Here is a 25750-nt window from a genome sequence, read left to right as displayed (position 1 = left end):
CCTGATTAGTCCTCAAGTGGGAGATTGTTAGATTGTGGTGACTGATCAGGAAAGTACTATACATACTTCATAAATTCTTTGAATTTTTTTTTTGGGTTGTGGCCGACATATGGCCGACATCTTGTAACCCTAAAACAACATAAAATACTTGTATAAAAGGGTTTAGGTTTAGGTATTTCATTATGTTGTGATGCAAAATTGTTGCTTGTGGCAGCATTGAGCTATAAGGGATTATAGATTGTAATCAGGTTGTAATCACTAGATTGTAATAATATCAGACTTGCAGTTTGGTGGACGTAGCCCAGGGATCGGGTGAACAACGTTAAATCTTGGTGTCTTGTGTTCATTTTTGTATGATTTATTATTTTCTATTATTGGTTATATTTGCATGTAATTGTTATTTCTATCCATGGTTTTATCCTAACACTTGTCGTAGGATGAGTATGGGTAGGGTAGGGTGGCATATGGAGGGGGCTTCTATCTTGTAGCCTGGTGACTATTTCCTGGTTAGAAAAGGAAGTTTTATATAAGTGATAACTAAATAAAATGTGATTGGTAATAAAACTTAAGATAATTAAAAAGTGGGGATTGTGCACCTTCTGTTGGGAAGTTGATGCTGCCTGAATTGTGCACCTTCCATTGGGAAGTTGATGCTACCAATACTAGCTTGGACTTGTCAATGCCAAGTGACTCTCCATGATGTTAGCCCTTACTTAGTGGCCTTTTGAGTGTTTGACCAGGATTTGTACTACTTGCATTGTCTTGTTCTTAGTTACAACCATCATACTGTCTCGTGTGAGTGTTAGCCATGGATGATTGTTTTGTGTGTGTCTGTGGTTGGATCATTATCTCCATTAGCACGACGGGTGTGGACCTATTGGTGCCACATGGTTAGCAAGTGTAGCTACCTTCACCACTACTAGGGACCGATGTACAAAGATGGTCTTTTATCCTAGTGTGACCGTTGCTGGATGTTTTCACTTGATACTTTAGGTTCTAGAGTATGCTCTCTTATGATTTATGCTTTCATCGGAATGCTTGGATATCACGTTTAGATGATTTTATTTTATTTGATGCATGCTTATATTATGATGTTTAGCATATAATTAGATGATGTGAATTGCTTTATTGGTATAACTATTGCTTATTGATGTTTAGCATGTGATAGGTGATGTTATCTACTTGTAGGATTATCTTATGCTTTACTACTAGCATGTTAGATTTCCTTATGCTTATATTGTAGCATGTTTTAGTAGTGACGTCCCTATTATGATAGTACCGACGATCTAATCAGTGTCTTGGGATGTTATGCACAGGGGATGACTAGGATCCATGATAGTCTTATGATGCTATTGACGGTTGGGAGGAACTGCGTACTTGGTTTGGTTGTTTAGTTATTGTGATGTTATTTTTGTACATTGCGATGTTGTTTATGTGCATTGTGATGTTACTTTATGTATGTCCTTTACTACTTTGGTTTAGATGGATAGATGTTTCTCTTTCTTGTTTCATGGCATCTTGTTGTTTATGCACTTGAGTGTTCGCTCCTCGATCTATGTAGATTTGATACTCCTTGGTGTGGAGGTTTGTTTTCTAGTTTCATTCCTCATTTTGACCCTTAGAGTGGTTTTCTTTCTTTCTTGGGTGACCAAGTGTCAGCATGGTGCGATACAATAAATTGTCACACACCCATTAAAATTGTATCGTGCATCCCTTGATTCTATCACATGCCTCTTGGAGAAATATCGTGCTATACTTTCTAGTATCACACCTCCTTATAAGAACTATTGTATGATACCCTTAAGGTATCACACACCTGTGGGAGAAGTATCGCCCAGTCCCTGAAAGTGTCACCCTCCTTCTTTAGGAATGTCATGTGATACTTTCCAGTGCTGTATTAAAGTATCACCTATATTTTTGCAAAGACCTGTGTGGGCAGGCAACGAGCACTTTTTAGTTTGACCCAAACTTTTTGGGAGTTGTTTTAGATACCCTCTTAGGTGTTCTTCAATCCTTTGGAGTCACATTTTGAATTTTTAGTGTTCTGATTTAGATTTAGTTATGCATCTCTAATTGCCAGTCATTTTGTTCGGTAGTGGCATTTAGAGGTTCGTTGGTTGCTCGAATTGTTTGTGAAGTCTTCCATTGCAATTTGTGTGATCCCTATATGATGTTGTCATGTGCATTCATACTTTTAAAATAAAAAATCTTCACTTGAATTGAATCCTTGTTCCAAGGATCTCTAGGTGGGACATTAGATGTAATGTCATGCCACTATCAATAACACAAAGGTTAGGGGTAAGTCCTCAACCTTCCAATCAGATAGTGATATAGTTGGACAAAACAGAGGCAAAAGTCATCGGCATATTGAAATATGTTCAGATACAGTTGACAGTCGATCCCTAGATTCAAGATGTCATTGATATACATGTGGTGGACATTCCAAAGACATATGGGTTGCTCCTGAGTAGAGAGTGAATGAAATGATTAAGAGGATGGTTTTCTATAGATTTCACTTAGTTATGGTTACCATGGAAGGGGTTGAACAATCAAATCAAGATAGATGCAGAACTCAAATTGAAAATGATGATTACAGATTACAATGCTCTGGATGAGATAGCATTCTTACAATTAGATTTGGGCTCATACAAGGTGATGGCATTCGACACTATTCCAATCAAAGCATCCCAAGATCAAGATATGGAACTCAAGATACCAATCCCAAAGGATGAGATCATGACACAATTCATAGATAATATGGTGACTAATTTGCAATGCTTGGGAGAAGAAGCTGACCCCAAAATATTACTTCTCCAAAATTCTATTGATTACACAAAGTTAGTCACTCTGAGTTTGAATGCTTTTCATTCCAAGAAGTAGTTGCAAAGGTGTTAACACATATAATGCAAGGCAAGGATAACCGCATTCTAGAAAAGGGACCTATGGAAGATCAAAGTAATATAAAATCAACTAAGTTGGCAGGATAGATCGAAGAAGAAATTGAAGATTTAAATGTGTCATTCAACAATATCTCTTCAGATGGGGGAGGTTTGTCTTCTCCTCCTCCAGGGATGATTAAAGTCCAAAGAAGAAGATGATATGTGAAAGGTAAAGGATGGACTTCAGTAGTCATTCATCCTGAACCTAAAGTTAAGGAAATCAAAGAATTAATAGGGGAAATCTAGGATAAACAAGAAAAGCACACACTTCCTCTATCTATAGATTACAAAGGGGAATCATCAAGTCCACCTCGCAAGAAGTTGCAATGGGTTCCCAAGAAACAATCTTTCAATTCTTAGATCAAAGAGAAGTTGAGAATGAACAAACACAAGGTTAAGAAGCCCAAGGAAGATTCGATTTGGACACTTTGCTTTGACGGTTCCAAGTGCAAATTAGGGGCTGGAGTAGGTATAGAATTGGTTAATCCAAAAGGTAAGTCTTTTTATGAAACATATCGATTACAGTTTAGATGTACTAATAATGTTGTAGAATACGAAGCGTTGATTCGAAGACTTCTCTTTGCACTCAAGAAAGGAGTTAGGACTCTCATAATCGAAGGATATTCTCAGTTGGTTATTCAATAAGTAAAATCATTATACTCTTGCAATGAAAAAAGGTTACTTTCCTATAGGAAAAGAGTATGGGATTTACTGGATGATTTCAAAGCTCTAAACATAAGGTCCATTCCAAGAAGGAAAAACATGGCAGCGGATGCTCTTACTATTTCAACAAGCACATTACAACCAGTTGAAAGAACGAGGTTGAAAAGACTTTTAGTAGAGTTGGTTGCTGCCCCATCTATTCCAGACAATATTACAACTTTCAAGTCTTTTCAGACGATCAACACATACTTGAATTTATCATGTGCAATGGTCACTTTAAAGGGCAAGAAATTGATGACAATCCAGATGATAAATCTGAGGACAATGAACTTGAAGATGAAAATGAGATCTTGAATTTAAAGACTAACACTATTCCCAAGGGGATGGTTGAGCTAGAGTGCATTTTTGATCGTGATGAATTAGTACTGAATAAAAGGACACTCCAAGAAAAGGGTATCGAGGAGTGTGATGAATATAACCTAAGAACTGAAGAAGATTCGAGGATGGTCCGAATAGGGAAAGCATGCAATACATAAGAAAAGGAAGAAATGCTCAAGTTGCTTACTAAGTATAAAGATGTCATTGATTTGAGCTATGAAAAATTAAAGACATACGACCTCGAGATTATAACTCATGACATTCTGTTGAAACTAGATGCCAAACCTTTTCGTCAAAGACAAAGGCTTGTTAATCCTATCCTTGAACCCCTGATAATTAAGGAAGTTAAGAAATTTCTCAATGGAAAGATCATATTTCCCATTTTCCATCCTACATGGGTGGCTAACTTGGTTCCCGTGCAGAAGAAGAATGGAGAGATTCACCTTTATGTTGATTTTTGTAACTTTAACTTGGCATATGAAAAGGACAATTATCCTTTACCCTCACTTGATGAGGTTCTGCAAATTGTAAATGGTTCAAAAATGATGTCTTTCCTAGATGAATATTTAGGATATAATCAGGTGATGGTTGAAGAAGAAGATTGACTTAAGAAAACTTTCACAACTAAATGGGGAACTTTTGTCTACAGGAGAATGCCTTTCAGATTGATTAATGCAAGGGCTACATTTCAGCAAGCCATGGATGAAGCTTTTAAGGGATTGGTAAATAAGTGTATATTCATCTATGCGGATGATTTAATCATCTTTTCAAAAGATCAAAGCTCTCACATTTCTAAATTAAAGCGGGTATTCAATAGATGTCGCAGATATGGCATATCCCTCAATCCCAAGAAATGTTCATTTGGGGTCACTAAAGGAAAGCTCCTGGGACATATCATTTCTCAGGCTAGGATCTCCATCGATCCTGATATAACTGAAGCTATTTTGAAATTAGTACCTCCTCATAGTCAAAAGGAACTAAAATCTTTTTTTGGAAAGATAAATTTTTTGCAAAAATTCATAAGTAGATTTGCAGAGATAGTTCATCCCCTTAATGATTTACTCAAAAAAGGGGCTAAGACATAATGGGTTCCAGAGATTTAGAAATCGTTCAAAGATATCAAAGTGGCCATTTCTACAGCTCTAGTCTTAGTAAGTCCCCAATATGAGTTATCTTTTAAGATCTATTCCTTTGCTTCAGAACACTCTTGTGCAGGGATCCTAACATAGAAGAAGGAAAAGGAGGATGAAAGACCAATTGCTTTTATGGGTTGCCCCCTGAAGAATGCAAAGTTGAATTATTCAAATGTTGATAAACAATCCTTTGCATTAATCAAAGTGGTGAAGAAGTTTCGTCATTACATGTTGAGAAGTAAGGTGTATGCAATTGTACCTGACCCAGTGGTAAAGACACTTTTGATGCAATATAAACTCAGGGAAAGATGAGGAAAGTGGATGGCCATACTTCAAGAATTTGATCTCAAAATTCAATCTATGAGATTAGTCAGAGGTGAAAGATTATCAAAGATGATAGCTAATAACCAGGAGGGAAACAAAAAGGAATTCTAGTTTGACGATGAAACAAATGAAGATGATTAGAAGAAGATAGTTGTATCACAAGTTGACATTAATCAAGGAGTGGTGATAGATGTTTGGTATCAAAACATTGTTTATTATCTTCTACAAGACCAATGTCCTAGTTGGATGAATAGTTCACAATGTAGGGGACTTAAGATGAAGTGTGAGTCCTACATGTTACATAACAACAAATTGTATAGAAGGAACTATGAAGGGATTTATTTGAAATGCTTAGGTCATGAGGAAGCAAAGGAAGTTTTGGAACACTTTCATGAAAAGTATGGTACAAAACATGGTTTAGCAGAAGCAACAACTCACATGATTCTAAGATTGGGTTATTTATGGCCCTCGATATTCAAAGACACTTTTGAGCATGTACGCTCTTGTCATATCTATCAAACCAGTGCCAATAGAGAGAGGAATCTAGCAATGCCCTTATAGCCTATGTACGAGATATGCCCCTTCACAAAGTGGGGGCTGGATTTTATTGGTCCAGTCAATCCACCATCATGAATTGGACACACATTTATTCTCATGGCTATGAATTATTGTACATGATGGACGAAAGTAGAAACATTCATAAATTACACTACTAAGGTGGTAACAAACTTCCTGGAAGAACACATTGTTACTAGGTTCAGAATGCCATTCACCCTTGTGTGTGATAATGGGTCTGCCTTCGCATCTGCATTCTTGACCCAGTGGGCATTTGGAAATAAAGTCATTATGAAATTCTCTTCAAATTATTACCCACAAGGAAATGGGGTAGCAGAATCTACAAATAAGAACTTGATCATAGAAATAAAATGATTGTTGAAGGAGAACCCTAGGGATTGGCATTACACAACTCTAATATTGCTTATGGATAGATCGAGTGAGAGTAAAAAATGCTCTAGGAACTTCTCCATGCTTGTTTACAGACAAGAGCTAGTGTTCCCACTTAATCTCAGAATTCCTGTTTTGAAATTCATGAGTGGGTATGCTAAAGATGCTGACAAAGTACAAATCATATTGATGAATGTTTTAGAGATGAACGAGAAACAAACAACTACATTGGAGCACATGGCTAAACATCAAGTTGTTGTGAAAAGATGGTTTGACAAGAGAGCCACAGTTAAATCATTCATGATTTTTGACCTTGTTCTACTCTGGGACAAGGCAAAAGAAAAGCTGGGTAGTCATACCAAGTTTCAACATTTATGGATGGGCCCTTATTAGATTGCAAAAATTCTCGAAGAAAACACTTTTAGGCTCAGTTCCTTACAAGGGGAATTTCTTCCCTTGCTCATAAATGGGCAGTTTCTAATGCATTATTTTGAAGCCTAAAAGACACAAAAATAAAAATAAAAATTAGTTAGATTTTATTTCTGTATTTAGCTTAGATTTTTATTCCTGCAAGTGGGTTTATTCTGCAAGTGTGTTTTCTTTCATGTTGTGTGTTTGCTTTCAGTCGTGTGTTTCTTTTCAAAGTTGTCTCACTCCTGAGGGGTAAGGTGTACTTGAGATTTTCTCTGAAGATTTTACTAACCACTCTTTCATTCTAATTTTAGGAAGAGGTATTTCTTTGTCAAAACATTTGGATGATTGTGTGTCTTATACCAACTGAGCAATGAACATTCCTTGTGGAAATAGGGGACTTTCAATCTAGAAATCAGGAGTTCAGATGAACAAGTTCTCAACACTTTTCAAATCTAAAATTTGATTGTTTTAGGTGCTGTTGAATTGAAGTCGAAGATGATGAGGGATGATCCAAACTTCAATTGGTTCAAACAAGAGGGGTCTTCTCAAAAGTTTGCTAAGATCATTGTTTGGCGTAAGAGTTTCTAAAAGTTCTAAAAGAGGAATGCAAGGGATGTTCGCAGGAGATCAAATCCAAGAAATGACATCGATGTCCTGACTACATAGTCTAATTTTAGTTAGGATATAGAAGAGAAAAAAAAAGAGAAAGAAAGAAAAATGAAAGAAAAATATGGTGTTAAGACTGAAGGATTCTAAAGATCTGAAATGACAAAAAGATATATTTTGAAAACAAAATATCTTATATCCAAAACATTTCTTCATCAAAACTACATGAAGCAATTATTCAAATTTTCTAGAAAGCTAAAAGAACGTGACACCTTGCCAAGAGCCCTCAAACTAATTCTCTCATCTATTCAAGCAAGTGATCGATGAATAGCCTTCGTGGAGATTTTGAATGAATGAGCCAAGAGGAGTGGAAAATCGTTTTCGAGTTGTCAAATTTTTTTGATAGACTGCATCTCAAGATGTCAAAGGGAATGAATACATGAATCACACATGAGCTTGAAGGTTTTGAATTTTGGGATTTTGATTGCAAAGTCATCCGAAAGACGCTTGAGATGTTCGAAGTTTGGTTGGTGTTTGACACACGTTGAAAGAACGTTTGTTGATGAAGAAATGCCTTGGTCATTTCTTCCCTTTTTCAGGGCTATTTGTTGTGGTCTCACAACACACGCCCCATTCCTCATGAGAAATAGGGACCCCCTACTTTTTTCGGGCTCTTCCAGAGTCGAGAAAAGAAGTTAGAGAAAAAAAATTAAAAAACACAAAAAAATAAAAAATTAGAAAAAGACAAAAAGTTAAAAAATTGAAAAAGACAAAAAAAATCAAAAAATATAAAAATTATAAAAATTATAAAAATTCAAAAAAATAAAATTCAAAAAAATAAAAAATAAAAAAATCAAATCACATTGGCATGCCCACAGGTCCATGCTACACACCCGCAAGTGTGTGGGGGTTATAAAACCCCCCTCCACTGCCATAAATCATTCAAATTTCATTTTCCATCTTGGTGGAGCATTCAACTTTCATTCCCCATCTTTACGGATCTTGGTGTAGTGCAACAGTTACTCTTTCAAACCCGCGCGTGCTCTTTGGAATAACACCGTGTTGCTACCCATGTGGCACTTGTGCGCGTTGTTTGGAATAACATCATACCATGGACCTCATGGTGCATCTGAACATTTCTTAAAATAAAATTGTGTCACGACCTTCATGCTCCTTTAAGTAAAAACTAACCGCACCGTGGCCTGCGCTTGCGCGTGCCTCTGAACCACACGCGCCGCACCGTGATCCATCGTGCTATCGTGCGCACCCATCTTTGAGCCCGCGCTGCACAAACCCTAACCATGCACACTCTCTTGTGCCATGAACCCACACACAGCCAACTTTGCCTCCCCATTCATTTTAATAAACCCTATATATATAATATTAAAAAATAATAATAATAATAATAAAATAATAAATAGAAATAATAGAAATGAAATAAACCAAAAGGGACATTTTATTCATTCAACACTCATTTAGATGTGAATTTAATGTTTTCCTTTCTGATTAATATTATCATTGAGTTGATAAACATTTTTTTGTGTCATGCAGAGAATTGGCATCTACATTCGGAATGGTACCCAAATTCGTTATTTTCAAATTCCAAAGTGTTCCTTCAAAATTGAGATTTCATGATGACCATGCTGAAATCAGGGATATTGACCAAGGACACATAGATTTGGGAGAATTCTTGAGAATTTTCAACAAGCCCATCGAGAGATCAGCTCTGGTCTCCTCATTGATTCGTTTCAAATTGGTAAATGCAATGTTGCATCCCATATCAGTGCAGTCAACAAAACTAATCATGACATAGACACAACATTTTGTTCCTGAAGAGAGAGTGGTCAAAAGTGTCACATGAGAAGTTTTGTTGGACCTTTGACCTAATAACATTGACACGGTCTTCCATCCCCTAAGAGCAGATCAGTTCATTAGGCTCTCGTACAAAGCAACTGAGAGATGGTATAGGGAGCACCAACAAGAGGTGATAGACATTATACAATCATTATACCTCATTGAGAGGCCTCCTAGGGGGAAGATAACATGAAAAGTGGATATGACCAGAGGATACATGGAGGTTATTGGTTATTCCATCATTCTTTTGAGCAGAGTCATGGGTCTACCTATAGTAGGTCACCTTAGCACTTTTATGGTCAACTTCATTGAGACCATCAGAGCGGCAAAGATACCACTGGACTGGGTGACCACACTAAGTGAAAACTTGTGTGAGCAATTAAGGATGGTGGAGGACAAGAAGAAGTTTTACATGACTTCTTACATGGTATAACTACTTGTAGCAAGAGTGACAAACTATCCCAGTTTGTAGAGGAGAGGCAGTATGCAAGATCCAAATGCTTGGCCGTACATAGTCTACCCTTAGCTGGTGAAGAAGAAGCTCTTGGCACAGAGTAAGGAGTACAAAATCATGAATGATGCATTCATCTTTGTAACTCATCCAATTCATTAAAGGGGATTATGGAAAGAGGTTATTTGATGAAGCTAAGGCACATATTATAGTTCTTGGAGCCTACTTCATTCAATTCAAGATGTTCACATATCTTCGAGTAGCCGGTGCCTCCATCAATCCTAAGAATCTCCCAATATATCCAAGTGACAAACTGGTGTAATTGGAAATTTCTTGACAAATTGAGTTGGCATATGAATATATAAAGAGACAACAGAGACCTTGCTGGGCATGGCCATTGGTCATTGGACCATATCAGGTGAAGAAGAAACAAGACATTTTGTCCTTTGAGTGAGAATGAGAGAATTATCCCCTTGAAGAGTACAACTCTCCCTGGCCATACTTTGACAATATTGGGAGAGTGGAGAGTTTGGTAGGAAAGGAGTTTCACCATGAGGATGCTGTTGAAGATCACTGGATGAATGCCACAAATTACTACAATGTCCGCATAAGGGACTATTGTAGGATGACTTTGTATCTAGCAAAGAAAGCTCTCCAGTTGAACATCTTGGAGGAGATAAGGCAACATGATTCTAAGGAGTTACTAGACCCCCTGTTTAACTCAGAGAAAATTGGTGAAAGGCCCATTATGAATGTTGAGGTTGACAGGGAAGAGGCTGATGATATTAATCATTAGGCAAGGCATGTCATCAGAATGATGAAGGATTGGATTAAGAAACCTTTTCCACTTGATCCAATACTTGATACAATGATCTTTCACACACATGCCCATGCAGAAAGAGGTAGAGGGAAGAAAGTAACAATTCCTATCTTTACGGCCCAGTCTCCTATTAGGCCCAAGATAATATACTAGCTTGATCGCTCGGTTGGATATTATCACCCACCAGAGAGGAAGGGAAAGAACAAAAGGAAGAGGACCTCCCCTCAAAGAATTTAAATAGAACAGGCTAAAGAATAGGTGCCTCCCCAGTAGCAAGAAGAGAGTGCAAAAGCATCTTAAGATATTGGAGCTACTCAAGTCCAAGATGAACCTCAATTGCCTCCCGTTGTGCCTAGCACCCTCAAACAGGGAGAGATTTCACAAGTCTCCATTCCTCATATGCAAGATGAGCTAGCTTCTCCTTCTACTTCCAAGAAACAAAAGAAGAGGATTAAGATTTGGATGAAAAAGAGGCAAAGGATCAATGGAAGATTGGTGCCTTCCCCATCTATTCTTGAAATCATTTCGGAGGGAGATGAAGAGGAAGAAGAAGAAGAATCAGAAGAGGAGAAACAAGTGCCCCTACAGGGAAGAACTTGGCTAGCAAGAGCCACATAATTACAAAGAAGAAAGAGTACCATGAGTACAAAAATGGGTGGATGAGCAGAGTGAAGAGGGTGATGAAATTTTTTCAATGGTAGATTTTGATTTTATGCTTGTGGGTATAGAGTTTATCGAGGATAAGATCAAAGACACTCTTATAGGTGAACCTCAACAGGAAGACTGGACGTAGATGCCACCAGATACACAAGGTCCTGATCTTACTCCCCCATCTCCACCACAAATTACAATGGTAGATAAGGGCTTAGTTACTCCTCCACCTTTGAGTTCAAAAGAAGAGAAAATTCAAAAGGAACCATCATAAGAGGAAGGAACAAAACAAATGGCGATCGATGAAGTGCCAAAGGAGGGACAAATGGTACAATATTCTCAACTGCCTTCCCAAGACATTGAGGTGCAAGCTATAGGATCTATAGAGACTGAGGCAATAGAGGGGGAGCCCTCACAATAGGAGATGACTCTAAGTAGGAGCGATAAGGGGAAGGAGGTAGCAGAATGCACCCCTTCATCATGAAGAGCCAAGTCCTCAGAAAAATGCATCCCTAGATGGATCCAGAACAAAATAATGAGGAGTACTAAACCTCAATTTCGTGCTTCAGAGGAAGATATTTGTGACATTGTAGAAATTTTGAATAAATCTGAGTCTCCATCACATGAGGCAATGCCATTGGCATTTTTCACCAGCACACGAAGCCAAAAATTATTTGCACAAGTGGTCCTCCCTCCTGAAGACACAGATGCAAAAAGCCTTAGTCTCGAGGATTATAAATTGAAGGATGTTATATTGGGGAGACCTACAAGAGATTTAGCCTAATTGATGATGACCATGGGGGTCAAAGAGGCCCTCAAGCACATGGAGCAAGATGAGGCTGAACTCCAAACACTTTGAAGGCAGGTTGAGATCCTAAAAGGATATCTAGCTAAAGTAGTTAGTCCTCTTCATCTTGAGCACCCAGAGTAGACTTTGAATACTATTCTCAAAGAAGGGGAGCAACACACATTGATCCATTTTTGAAAGCCTATCAGTAGTGGTGGGAAAATTTTGAGGAGAAAGGTATCTTGATCATCATAGGGAATTTGAAGTTACTACATGTTATGCAGGAGAATGTGAATAAAATCATAGCAATTTTGAAGCAGGACTTCAGTATTATGGATGAAGTACAGGCCTAGAGTAAGGATTTACAAACTCTGCAAGCCATAAAGGGCCAAATATACTAGGTTTTGATTGATGTATATATTGGAGAATAATTAGATATGATTGATGATTGGATAGAAAAGATAGAGGATATCAATAAAGTAATGGGAACATCACATGAGGAGATTCATCGGCTCAAGGACCAAGCCCGAGAGAAAATTTTGGAAGCAGAGAGACACTACAGTGATGCATGCTTGGATATTTTTGAAGATGAGGAATTAGAAAAGTAGTTACCTATAGAGACAATAGTGGATAATTTCAGGAAGATTTTTGTGGAGTTTGCTGATGATGAGGACATTTGACAAGCCTTCAGGACTGAAGAAGCATTGTTAGAATTGGATACCAAACTCGAGGATTTTTTTGACACCTGGATTGAGGTAGACAATTATAGACAAAAGGTTAAGGATAAATATGAGGCTTTGGATTTATTAGATGTGGCCAAAATTACTAATATGATAGAAAAATTCAAGGGAAAACATCCAAACATAGCTTTGGGATGAAGAAGAACAAAACTCAGATGTTAGAATTCAATTTTGATACTCAATAAAATTTTGAGATTTTTGACCCTATCAAGGTCCGTAGCTCTGCAAGTACATAGGTATGTAGCTCCACAATTTAGAGGTGCACCGATAGTTAACTGCTTGTTCCAAAAATAATGCTTTCCATGCATCAAGAATGCATTCTAACAATATTTTAACTTTGGCACATGCCTAGTGAAGGACCAACTTCTAATTTTGGCACCTCCAGAAACTTCTACTTCAACTAAAGGCTTCCTCCTCTTTCTTCTCTTATAATTTCTTTGTTTTTGACATGTAAAGGGCTCATGCATCCAATTAATGAATAAAATATGGATGGACTCCCTCTAAGCACCAGATTAGTTATTAGTTTATATATAATTAGTTTGTTTTATTGATTAAAAGCATCTTATTGCATGAAGAATATCTCTTACTCTCAACACAAATTGAGGAGACAATTTCTTATAAATACCCCATTGTAATATGTAACAAAGGCTGCCATTATTATGTAATAAAATTATGCTTTTGGTGCTCGCATTTGGAGTGCAGTCATTCTTGCTTGAATGTGTCATTATTTTGTGAATATTGTTCATGAGATTGTGATTGAGCCAAAGGTTTATTGCTTGTTTCTGGTTGTGTGATCTTTTAGTTCTCGTGTTTGCTATAGATTTATGAATTTCGCTGATGTATCGAACTCAAGAAGAAATCATCAAATTGTGCCTGCATAACTCTTTGTTACGCATGAGTGCACTTTTTGTGGCCTTGCAATTTGATGAAGAGTGAAACATCATTCGATTACTCAAATTTCCCATCGGTGATTGCATTAGTGGAATCTAGGAAGCGCTGCTCTTGTTTTCATTGGTTACCTACCGATCTCTTCGAAAGCTTAACTCACAGTGTGTTATTTTTTGTAGCTTTTGTCCATTAGGATTTCAATTTCATGTTATTTTCTTTGAATTTCATGTTATTTGCTTTAAAGTTCTTGTTATTTTCTTTATTAACCCCTTTGTTAGAATAGGGCTTCATACTAACTGCACGGTTAGATTGTATTCATAAAAAACATAAAATACAAAAACATAGTTTTCTTTTAGTGTTATTTTTGAAGCAATGTACAGATTTTACATTCCATCTGAAATCAAAATGAATTAGAAAAGGCCTCCTCATGAAAATTCACACTTATCTTCAACTAGGTGGGTTCCAATAGGTCATAAGATCACCTAGAACCTTGGAGTTGATCCACGAAATCAGCTTTTGAAGAGAGGAGTTCGCAAGAATTCCTACCATTTAGCATCGTGTCAAATAATAGCTCAACAGTAAGCTATAGTGATCATTAAATGAGAAGCATGCAAATACAAAATATGAAAGGATACTTGTTAGGAAAATACTACAACCATGCATGTGACAAAGAAATACATACCATAGATAAGAATGTTCCATAAAATAATACAAATCTAGAGAGAAATGAAATAAAGAGATCAAGAGATACCATGTTATTCCTACTTAGTTATCATGAAAGAAACAACCAAGGGATAATGGATCGTAGAGAGAGAAAAAAGATCTAATATAAGCCCCAATTGATGCATGCAAGTGATAATCATAAAAAAGAATGAAAATTCATAAAGGATATTGGATACATTGAAGAATGGAAGAAGGACACATTATGTCTCCCTAAGTTTAAAGCAAGTCAAAGAAGGGATATAATGGATCCTATGATATAGAAAGAGAAAATAGGGCCCTTTTCCCTCAAGGGAAGATGCAAAGGAAATGACTATTATGTTACTCACAAAGTATGACAATGAGCCCCCAAAGGATAGGCCAAAAAAGTAACAAACCTATGAGCAACATATTACGGATATAAATTTATCAAGTAAAATGATCATGAAAAATATACCATTCTTCATTGCAATTCATAACATAAGAAATGCATTGATAAAGCATACAAAAAGAAGATCTCTTAGGTGAAATTAGATGCAAATATCAATATAAACAATTGATATGCATATACTCATGAAATAAAGGCATTTGATGCACAAATTCAAGAATTTAGTATGTTGGTGTGAAAGATAAGGTTTTCGAATCTTGAAGATTTGAGAAGTGATAGAGTCAAATGAGTAGGATCCTTAAGATCTGAGTTGGTATTAATGAAAAGAAGGTCATAATGATTATCATGTTCAACAAAACCTAAATTGATTTGGAATGTGTATAAAAAGGAACAAGCAGTAGAACCAAGGGTGTGGTCCTCTATCACTAAGGGAATCTTAGGAGAAGGACAAACAAAACTCATTAAGGCATCATCTACAAAAGAAATATCAATGAAATGCAAGGAGAAAGAGGTTGATAAATAGGAGAAATAACCATGAAATAATCCAATGGTTCCTCATAAGGAATAGTGTAATCCATATTCATTTCTAAGGGTTCATCCCAAATAGTAGAATTATACAAAGAGGTAAGAAAACACACATTAGAGGAGGAATAATCATGACTAAAAGAAGTTTCAAGAATGATAGAGTAATCAATATTCCTATCCAAAATAGTATCATTATAAAGGGTAGGAACATCACTTGTCACTAAATGTTGATCAACATCATCTTGAAAAAGATTACCCTTTGAAAGGGAATGAGAATCAATGCAAGGAAAACCTAAGTTTTCATCATATGCATGAAATTGAACATCTTGAATATCATGAATGAAACTTGAAAAGAAAGATAGCAACTCCATTAAAATGAAATGTAATTATTATTAAAGAAACTAGATGTAGTTTTTTTAAAAAATATTTTTGAAATGCAAATATATGAAGTGTAATATATAAACAATGAAAAAGGATATCTAAATACCATAGTATCAAAGTAGATCTAGATACACCCAATGAAAATTATCTAACTCCAAAATCAAATAAGAGATGTAAGTATACTAGGTTCACCAAAATGTATAGGGGTAAAATAGGATCAATCACCGCAACGCATTTAGAAGGGGAAGACCAAGATCAAACCCTTGGATTAGGTTGGATTGATATACAAGGAAGTATCAATGCAAACCCTAATGCAAAATGGATGGATAACCTAGGTTTTATTCCCTCTCACATCCACCTAAAGAGAGTTTAAGAAAGAAGATATGAAATATAGACCTACGATATAATGATGTGACAAAATGATGAAGCATATAGAAATGAAAGAGAGGAATATGAAATACACTGTGAGATATAAAATTGAAAAATGGGCTATCAAATGACCTTCAAAAGGGTCGATTCCAGTGATCTAGACCGAAACTTACACTACAAAAAACCTTAGAAATTGTTCAGTGAGCAATTAGGGATGACCTCCTCAATCAGGGTCAAAATGGAGCATCATGGGTGCAATGCACCCCTAATGAAAGGTGCGTGACACTGATTCTAATTTCATGGTTACGAAGAAAATAAAAAAGGGTATCCAAATATAAAATCTATTTGTCAATCCGAGATCTAAAACTTGCAAAATAAAGGATTGTTTATTTGTTGTCTAAGGGGTTTGACTCAGTCAAACCCCAAATTTGGAAGTAACCTTGAATTGATATATTTGAAATGAAATGATAGCAAGTAGTAGTGATAGATCTAACATAAAACAATGTAAATCTGTGAATATACTCTTACATTTGGAATATAATCAAGTATGTAGGTGTAATAGCTTTGACTCAAAGTTAACATCATAGAAAGGAAATCAAAGCAAAACCAAAACCTTTGCATATGAATGTGCTTGAAATCCACATTAGGAATGCATGTAGATCTTGAGAGGATGGATGTGGAAGATGCAAAAAAGGATCTTGAATGTATGAAAGGAGATCTTGAATGTTGGAATGATAGATCTTACATAAACTCCTTCAATAGCTTGAATGCATGAATCCTTGATCTTCAATGGAAAGATAGCTTGAATATCTTTAATTCTTGAAGATTGCTTGAGAGAATGAATTATTGAACTTGATAATGAGATACATAAATGGAGAAAATGAAATGGTTTATATAGATATTGGAATCAACTAACTCCCACAAGTTGACTGTCATAGGAGTTTGTACCTTGATTATTTGAAATATGGGACCTAGAAAAAAATGGCTAAAATAGGGCCTTATCAAGGGGACAATACACCTTTGATTGGCCTATCAGGAGTGAAATTCACCCCTAAAACATAAGGGGTGCATTGCATCCCTAATTTCTTGGTGCACAAACCCCAAGGAGAATCTGAGAACCCCAAAACATGTTTCAAAATTTAGAAATCATGCCCAAATTATGAGGAAACCCTATTTTAGTGTCAGGAGAAGATTCCAAGTGGAAAGGAAGAACTAGGGGTAAATAGGTCCTACCTTATCCACCTAGAAGAAATTATAGAAAAGAGAAGAGGAAAATAAAGGAAGAGAGAACATGATGATCTCACATTAAATAGGTGCTAAAACTTCATTAAATTAAACTGCTGCCAATTTAAGATGGTACAATAAGATATAGCAATTCTAATACAGTTCCCACACCTACTTGTATGGATTAGTTAGAGTTAGTGGAGTCACCTAATCCATTGGACAATGTGTCATTGACTGATAAATTTGATGTTCCACTCTCTTCAATCTTCTTTTTCCATATCTTACCCATTTGATTACAAATATCATCAACATCAAGCTTACCCTTTCCTTTGGTATCTTCTTCATTGGGTTTTGATGCTTGGTATCTACAGTCTCTTTTTAAGTGAGAAACCTCATGAAAATGAAAACATACCATGCCAATATTTCTTCAACTGCAAAATCTTCCTCTAAAGTGTAACCTCATACAATTGGTTCCAATGTGACCTTATCTTCCACATATTGTGTAGGTAATCCTTGTGTTGTAGTCCCAATCGATAGTGTTGCCTTATTTTCTTGGTACCTAGTTAGACTTTTTCTATGATCTCCAATCTTGTGACTTGTGTCCATACTTACTACATGTGTAACAATAGCCACTGAACTCATGTTTCCTAGGAGAAAGATTAAACTTGGATCTACACTCATATTCTTGATGACCATACTTATTGCAATTATAACAGTAACCATTTAAATTTAGGTATGGTAGTAGCCTTATTGACCTTGCTCTTATACATTGGTTTTGTGTTTGGTTTTTCCATAATGGTAGCATGTTGGCTTCTTTGGATTTGGATTCACATATACATTCCTTTGTTTAGATTGTTTTGATGACTATTCTTTCTTAATTTCTAAGTGCTTGATAAATCCTAGTCCAGTGGTGTCCCTTGGTATTCTTTGAACTCTTAATTGCTTGTCCAATTTCCTTATGCTTTCTTTTGATCTTTTCAGCCTTTCATTCGTGTCCTTCTCAAAAGTCAATTCATTCTTTAGTTTTTCATTCTTAGATCTCAACTCATTACTTTCTTCCATCTTCTTGCCAATCTCATGGTTAGCACCGAGTAGTTGATTTACCATATCATAGTGATTTTGAGTTAATCTTATAATTTCAAGATCCTTCCCATGCATTTTTGCACTTATCTATATTTTTTCATCTTTTACAATTCCTTTTTCATCCTTTTCTTATCTCTTTTATTATGAGATTTCACACATCCTTGTTGATTGTGCTTCTTGCTATTTCTCCAATGATTTTACTTGCTTGTTTAGGTTTGGTTATTTTCTATTAGATTTTATATAACTACTTCAAATTCATGAGACATATTACCATTAGATAGTTCCTTAATCACTTGTTCCTAATCTGTTGTTGCATTCATTTTATGTGATAATTACTTCCTTCCATTTAATGATTGCTTCATCTTTTATCTCATTTTATTGATATGATCTAGGGCAATCTTTAGTTCCAACTTTTGATTCTAAATCATCTTATCAAGCCTATACCTTTCTATCTTTTGAATATTTACTCTTGAGTGGTAAAAATCCTTAACAAGAGAACTATCTTTGTTACTAATTGTTGGGATTTAGCAAAAGGTGAGGTGTTGAATCAATACCTCCTAAATTTTTTGACCTTTAACAATTCCTTGCCCTCCTTAATTATAAATGATAAACAAGTGCATGCATATCCATAATCTCATAAAATAAAATGAAAGAAAACATATCTAATATACTTCACCATAAGCACATAACACATCATTAAATCAATACAATTGATGTAATGATTTGGTAATGCATAAACCCTTAGTTAGAGGGAAAACTATGGTGGGGATGTCACCCACAAATCCTTTTGTAGCATAAAGGTTGCCTATTAGAGCATGCAATGATGTCACTTATGGTGAATCACTCTATTAAAACTAATACAAATAGACCTACTAAAGTTTACCTTTTACAAGGATTTTCCAACACTCTTCAAGGTACACTCTGTTAAGAAATCTAAAATAAAGAACTTTCATGTGCACTTGGTTAGGAGATTTTGCTACTATATTGGTGAGAAAGTAACTATAGTGTCCTAATTGAAATACAACTTACTTTTCTTATTTTAGATCTCCTTTATTCTCATTACTAATATATCACCTTCTGTGATTGATGTCACCAATTCTTCCTTTCTTGTTTCTTAGTAACTATCTGCTAGATGCAGTAGATTCTTCACTCTATCATTCCATAGCACAACCTTGTCTCATAACCCTCTCAACACTTGAACAAAAAATCTTAATCTATTCCATATATTTCCTTATATAGGAATATTGTTCCTCAATAATGTATAACCTAATTAGGGTTTAACTTCTAGAGTTCACATCTAATCAAGATCTACGATTCAAATTCATCCTTATCGTCATGTTTTTCATCCTTTTATTTCATTGGCTTACATAATGCATTGGGGTCATCAATAATCAAATCTCTCTTCCCAATAAATATTTTCAAATATTATCCTTGATCTTGGTAAAATTATTTCTCCCTTTGTACAATTGAAATACAATGATTTCTGTGAATTCATAAACTTTTATGTCCTTCCTATGAAGCTCAATAATTCCTCTCATGTTTTCTCAGTCATGATGTTGTCCTTCAATAATAACATTTCTCAGTTACAGTACTTAGCTCACTCAATTAAACCTTCACTGGGGCAATATACATCTTCTCGATAATTATATAGCTCAGTAACATCTGCACTCAACTAACATTTTGTTTAGTGTTCATACTTCACTTGGTAACTTGTACTTGGTAACTATACTATGGTTCAATAACTATGTCCATCAACCTATCTCTCTAACTTTCACAGACCACAATTTTTGCACTAATGACAACACTTTAATGTTTATATGAGTAATAATTCTTGTATGTCATATTTCATGTTCAAGAGTTATGTTCTTTAAAGATCAGTAATTTCTTTCCGGTTGGAGGGATCTATTTTGTGCCTTGATACTTCATACTAAGGTAACATATGTGTTTGGTTAGAAGTTTAGTGCATTGCCTTGGTTTTCATCAAAATATCTTTGCACCCTATTTCTCCTCCACTCAACAAAGAGCCAACTTCTAAAATCTTGAAGGTCATCTAGTGATACACAATAACTACCCCCCTACTTTCTAGGCTTCCCATAAAGGTTGTTTCCTCTTGAGGGATGTTAGGAATAAGGTGTCTCAACCTTGTATAATTCCTATTCTTATTATTATTTGTTTTGTAAAATGTATTTTTGCAAATAATATGTAAATGTGACTGTACATGTCTAGTTGGCATGGTGATCACTTACATGTGTCGACATCTTGAAGTGTGTGAAGGAGATCATGGCTGAAATGGTTATGACGGATTCCTATGACGCGTAAGAGCTATTTAAGGAATGAGCTATGACAAGTGTAAGAGCATCTTATGACATGAGGCCTATTTGGGTGCCCAAGAATGAGTGGTTGGTGTGTGTAAGAGAATATGCCAAAAATAGGTTGGTATGACGGATTCCCTTACACTTCTCTTGTGACTGCTATTTTTGGTGGATTCTATGACAAGCTGTCATTGTCTATTCAAGGGATGGATGCCCTTTTCTTGGTATTGGATGTACATGTGGCATTTTGCATGTTTCTTGGTGGTTGAGCCAAGAAAAATGCCCAACTCTGTTGTGGGCATGTTGTTGGGTCTTAAGATGTTCATAAAATGAGTATTGCATGTTGTAATGCAATAGTGTGATAGATGAAAGTTTGCAGGTGTAATCACCTAAAAATGGTCATCTAGACTATTAGCCCCCTTTTCAACATTTTGGCTAAATTAATTTAATCACTTACCTAAGCCAAATTGCTAATAATCAATTTATTTGATTATAACCTATAGTTTGACTATGCTATCCTAAGTTTATTATTTGATTAAAAGAACATGTCCCCTTTTAATTAAATAAAAGACCCCATTCTTCTAACCCACTTAAAGTGCACACATAAAGTCCTTTTTCTATTTTGCAATTAAAAGAAAAGGCTTTGTGACTTTTGTCTTATGTGACAAGTCAACTTAAATTCTATTGGTTGATTTGTGTGTGCACATGGATCACTCCTCTTTTCAAATTCCACCGTTGATCATCCACCATCTTCATCTTGATCTCTACCGTCCATACATCTTTAAAAGGGAGAGAGCTTTCCCCCTCAATCCATCCATATTTTGAATATTGTTATGCTGCAGGTTTTCTAACAGGTTTCTTTGGAGCTTTGTGGAGAATTTCTATTTCTTGTCTACATTCTCTCATACCATAGCATCTTAGCTTAGCTTTCATTTTTACATGTAGCTTAATCTCACATAGCTTAATAATGGTATTGTAACACTCTCATACATGTTTTAGCATAGCTGCATTTTGCATTATCATCCTAGTTTAATTTTCATTTGCATTGCATTCTTGAGGAACTCCTTGGGACATTTGCATTCTTGCATCTTGTCTTTGGAACCTCCCATTGCATGGTTTACTAGCAAGAAGAGTATCTCTAAGGCTCATCTGAGAGCCCTTGAACTTGAAATACACTTTCTTGCACTCCATGGATAGGGAGCTCTAAGCCGGCATCCAAGCATTCCAACTCATGGAATCGTTTGGATAGAAGGGTTTAGAGTGGGACACTTTCGAGTGTACAGCAGGTACTGAGGTGCTACTGGAGTCTTCTATTGTTGCTATTGAACTTGCATTGCAAGTGTATTGTAATCTTGTGTTGAAGATAATACATTGTGCAGGTTCTAGAGGGGTGGGGTTGTTTTACCGAAAGGTTTTTCCCCACTGGAAAATCTTTGTGTTATGTGTTCTTTCTCTATCTATTTTCTATATGTATGGTTGGCTACAATATTTTTGTTTACATGATATTGAATCTGTAAGTGTAGACAATTTTTTAAAAGGATTTGCACCATACTTTCCTTATGAGATTAGTGTAGGAAGCTGTTTCCGCACCTGAGTTTCCTTACAAGGGAAGCTTTGGGAGTCAATAGTTTATTTTCTGGCATACATGGTGGGACACTAATCTTAATGATTGGAGATCTATTGTAATCTTCATCTTTCACCTGATTTGAAGCATATTTCTCAAGGTACCAAGAGATTTGATTGATCTTTTATGATGTATGACAACTCTCTTATCTAAAAGGCTTTGTGCCTTTTGATATATAACATACTATTATTTGTAGGTCTCTCTAATGGAGAGACCTTGTGGGTAACTTCCTTTTGCCTATCCCTTCTAAGAAAATCCAAAGGTTTTTTCTCCCTACCAATAGTATGAAGATCTCAACCTTATCTTAAATGATTATATAACATCCAACTACAAGTAGAGCTTAAGAACATCCTTGGGTAAAAGCACAAACATGTGTCACCTTTCATAAAGGAAAATGACGATAGCAAGAAAATTGTTCAACTTTAATGACATAAAGATGACATTTGTGTTTAGAATTTGAAGATGATGTAAGTTGATGAATGTGTAAAATTGGATGAAGTTTATGCAAATTTTTTGCATATCTATAATTTTTAAGGTCAATTTTTAAATTTTTGAAAAATGTTGAAAATATAGAGTTTCATTCCCACCAAACAAATATATAGAAATAATATTTTTTTGCTCTGATTTTGGAATATGTTATGCTTGATATGCATAGCTAGTGCTAAAAAAATAAAGATTATTTTTTGATGTATATTTTTCTATTATAAGTGTTCAAAGTTGAATTTATAAAAAATTTACAATTTTTTTCCCGCCAAACTTTTCCTATCAAATCTACACTTTTTGAAAACAAATTGCATGTTGTTGAAGATGACTCTCTCCTCTAGTGCTCCATATAAAGTTGTATTTTTTATGATATGCTTTTTTATTTTTTTCCTTTTTTGAAGTTACATCTTCTCAAATGTTAAACTAACTATTTATAATATATTAAATTATATCATATTATACCTAGTCAAAACACTGTAAAATTTATATGGACATAATCTTGACCCCAAGATTGAGAAAGAGGCATTTTTTAGTTTTTGAAGAAACTTCTTTTTGATGGAGAAACTAACCGTGGAAGTCAAAAGTTTCCAAAAACTTCAATTTTTTCTTATGTGGCTACTACATAGGATGCCACATAAGCAATTTTTGTTGGAAGGGTTATGGTTGGACCCCTTTCGATCAAATGGGTTTTGACCCAACCCATGATTGACTAAATATGGTCACATGGTGACCACACCCTTGTCCACATTAATAAAATTACTTTTTAATAATTTTTAATCACAATAATTAGTGGAAATTAGAGTAGATATTTGGGCAATAATTATTCTTGGAAGCGCTTTTGATCATATTTTTGGGGGAGTTGGAAAGACAATTACAAAGGATCATCAATAAGGTATATTTTTTTTCCAAGTTATTTTTATACTTTAATTTCTTTAAATTAAAATACTATTATATTTAGAGTTTAACCTAAATTAGAGTATTATTTATAGATTAAAATATTCAATAGGGAAAAGGGGTAGATTGATTGAAAAGTGATTGAATAAGAGATGACAAAATGAAAGGCCATACAAAACGTAATCAAAACAAACCTAATGAAGTTCATGAAGAGCCTACTAATATTCAAGTAGAGGAACAAATTGGTAGTTGTCAAGGTACAAACATATCATATGGTGTAGGAAATTTAATGGTATGAACAAGGATATATGTTTTAGTCAAATTTCATTTGACTATATGGTATTTGAATGCACTATTGAAATGCATTGCAAAAAAAAATTGGGATGAATATTTCAAAAATAAAAGTATATTTGGAAAGAAAAAATTATTTGTCAAATTATTTAGGAGAAAAGAGACGATCCCTATTTTGGAGTTGTTGGATGTTGATAACAGGAAAAACTATGCACATAATATTAATAAAACAATAGTTGAAAATTTGTAAGATGCGTATAACAAAATTGACAACACAACTCAAGGAGGCAATTTAAGTACTCTACATAGAGCATTGATGACTATAATATCTAGTAGAAAATTGACATAGAGAAAAAAAGTACATACAATTTATGACTTATTATAAATATCTAGAAGAAATGTTCAAATATAGATTAGGAGGAGAAATATGTTAGATGAAAACATTGAGAAGAATTAGGGTAAATATTTGTAGACTTTCTCAAAAAGAAAAAAAATCACAAGATGTATAAGATAGGCCATTGAATATTGGACCACAAGATCTCATGTTTCTTCAATAGACGTGATACTATACAAATTAAAGATCAAAAGACAAGGGAAAAAATTGAACATCCAAAAATTTTTATGGATATAGCACAAAGTCAACTATTTCAAGCATTCAAGGAAGATTTTTGAAATGTAAAAATATATTAGAGAATGTTTGAGATCTGGCATCCTTGTTGTATGCATAAATAATGTGCACAATACTTGTCAAAATCATGTTGAATTTGATCTATACTTGCAATTATATAAAAAAAATGTTATGGAATTACTTAATCTAGATATGGTCATCCCTCATAGTACAAAATATTTGTGAAGTCTATATTATATGTAAACTAGAAGATTCAGATGAGTTCAAAGCATAATGTACAAAAAATCAATGTGAATATTATAGAGAATTGCGTGAACTTCAAATGCAAATTGAAAATATTGATGATTCAACACTAGTTTCATGGAAGAGATATGAATATGAGACATACCAAACTAAGATAGAAGAGGAATCCAAAAAATTATATTGAAGGATAGTGAATTGTCATATGTTGCATTTATGACCAAATCTTGTCCTATAATATATCCACATATCCAATATTGTGATGGTGCATGCTAACAAGCTAAATAGTTTCGTGATTTCAAATATTTTTTTTCACCATGTTGTATTCTTTCAATTGTAGAATACTATGATAACTATAAATTTTCACCTCAATAAGAGCTTCAAGCTTAATATTATCATTCTAAACAAGTTCCAATATTTGTGCAAGTGACTTATAAATACACACAATTTGATTTGGACAAGATCAAAAGTTTTGACCACAATGAACACATTGTTATCAAGGAGGTTCATTTTTATATCAGTGATGATATAGTTCATGATAGGAGCTACGTGGCCCATTATTTTGCAATATTCTCTAAAGATTTTAGGAATTATGGGACAAATGTTTTAGAGCATTGGATTGGATCCTATGGTTGTGCAGGTTAGTAGAGACATATTTCAGTTATTTAAGTTTAAATTTACAACAAGTACATCTATATGAAATTTTATAATTTAATTTAATTTCAATTAAATATATAAATTTAATGATAAAGTACATTTGTATATGTACGTATGTGTATTTACAACTTTATTGATCGTAGAACAAATTAAATGTGCAAAATCCTTTCATTGGTTGGCCATGAAACATGCTAGAAGATACAATTTATGTAGAACTTATTCAAAATGGACATGGAAAATACAATACAAATTATTTTGGGGAAGTGAAAGAGTACAATTTATATTTTAAATTGTTCAGATTCATGTTTGATTTATTTTGAATCATGACATGTTTTTCACTTTAATATCACATGAAATGT

This window comes from Cupressus sempervirens, chromosome 3, assembly GCF_028749045.1.
Source record: "Cupressus sempervirens isolate cs-2001-9-10 chromosome 3, ASM2874904v1, whole genome shotgun sequence".
In the NCBI taxonomy this organism is placed as follows: Eukaryota; Viridiplantae; Streptophyta; class Pinopsida; order Cupressales; family Cupressaceae; genus Cupressus; species Cupressus sempervirens.
The sequence above is the reverse complement of the archived record's forward strand: the minus strand, read 5'-3'. Positions refer to the sequence as shown.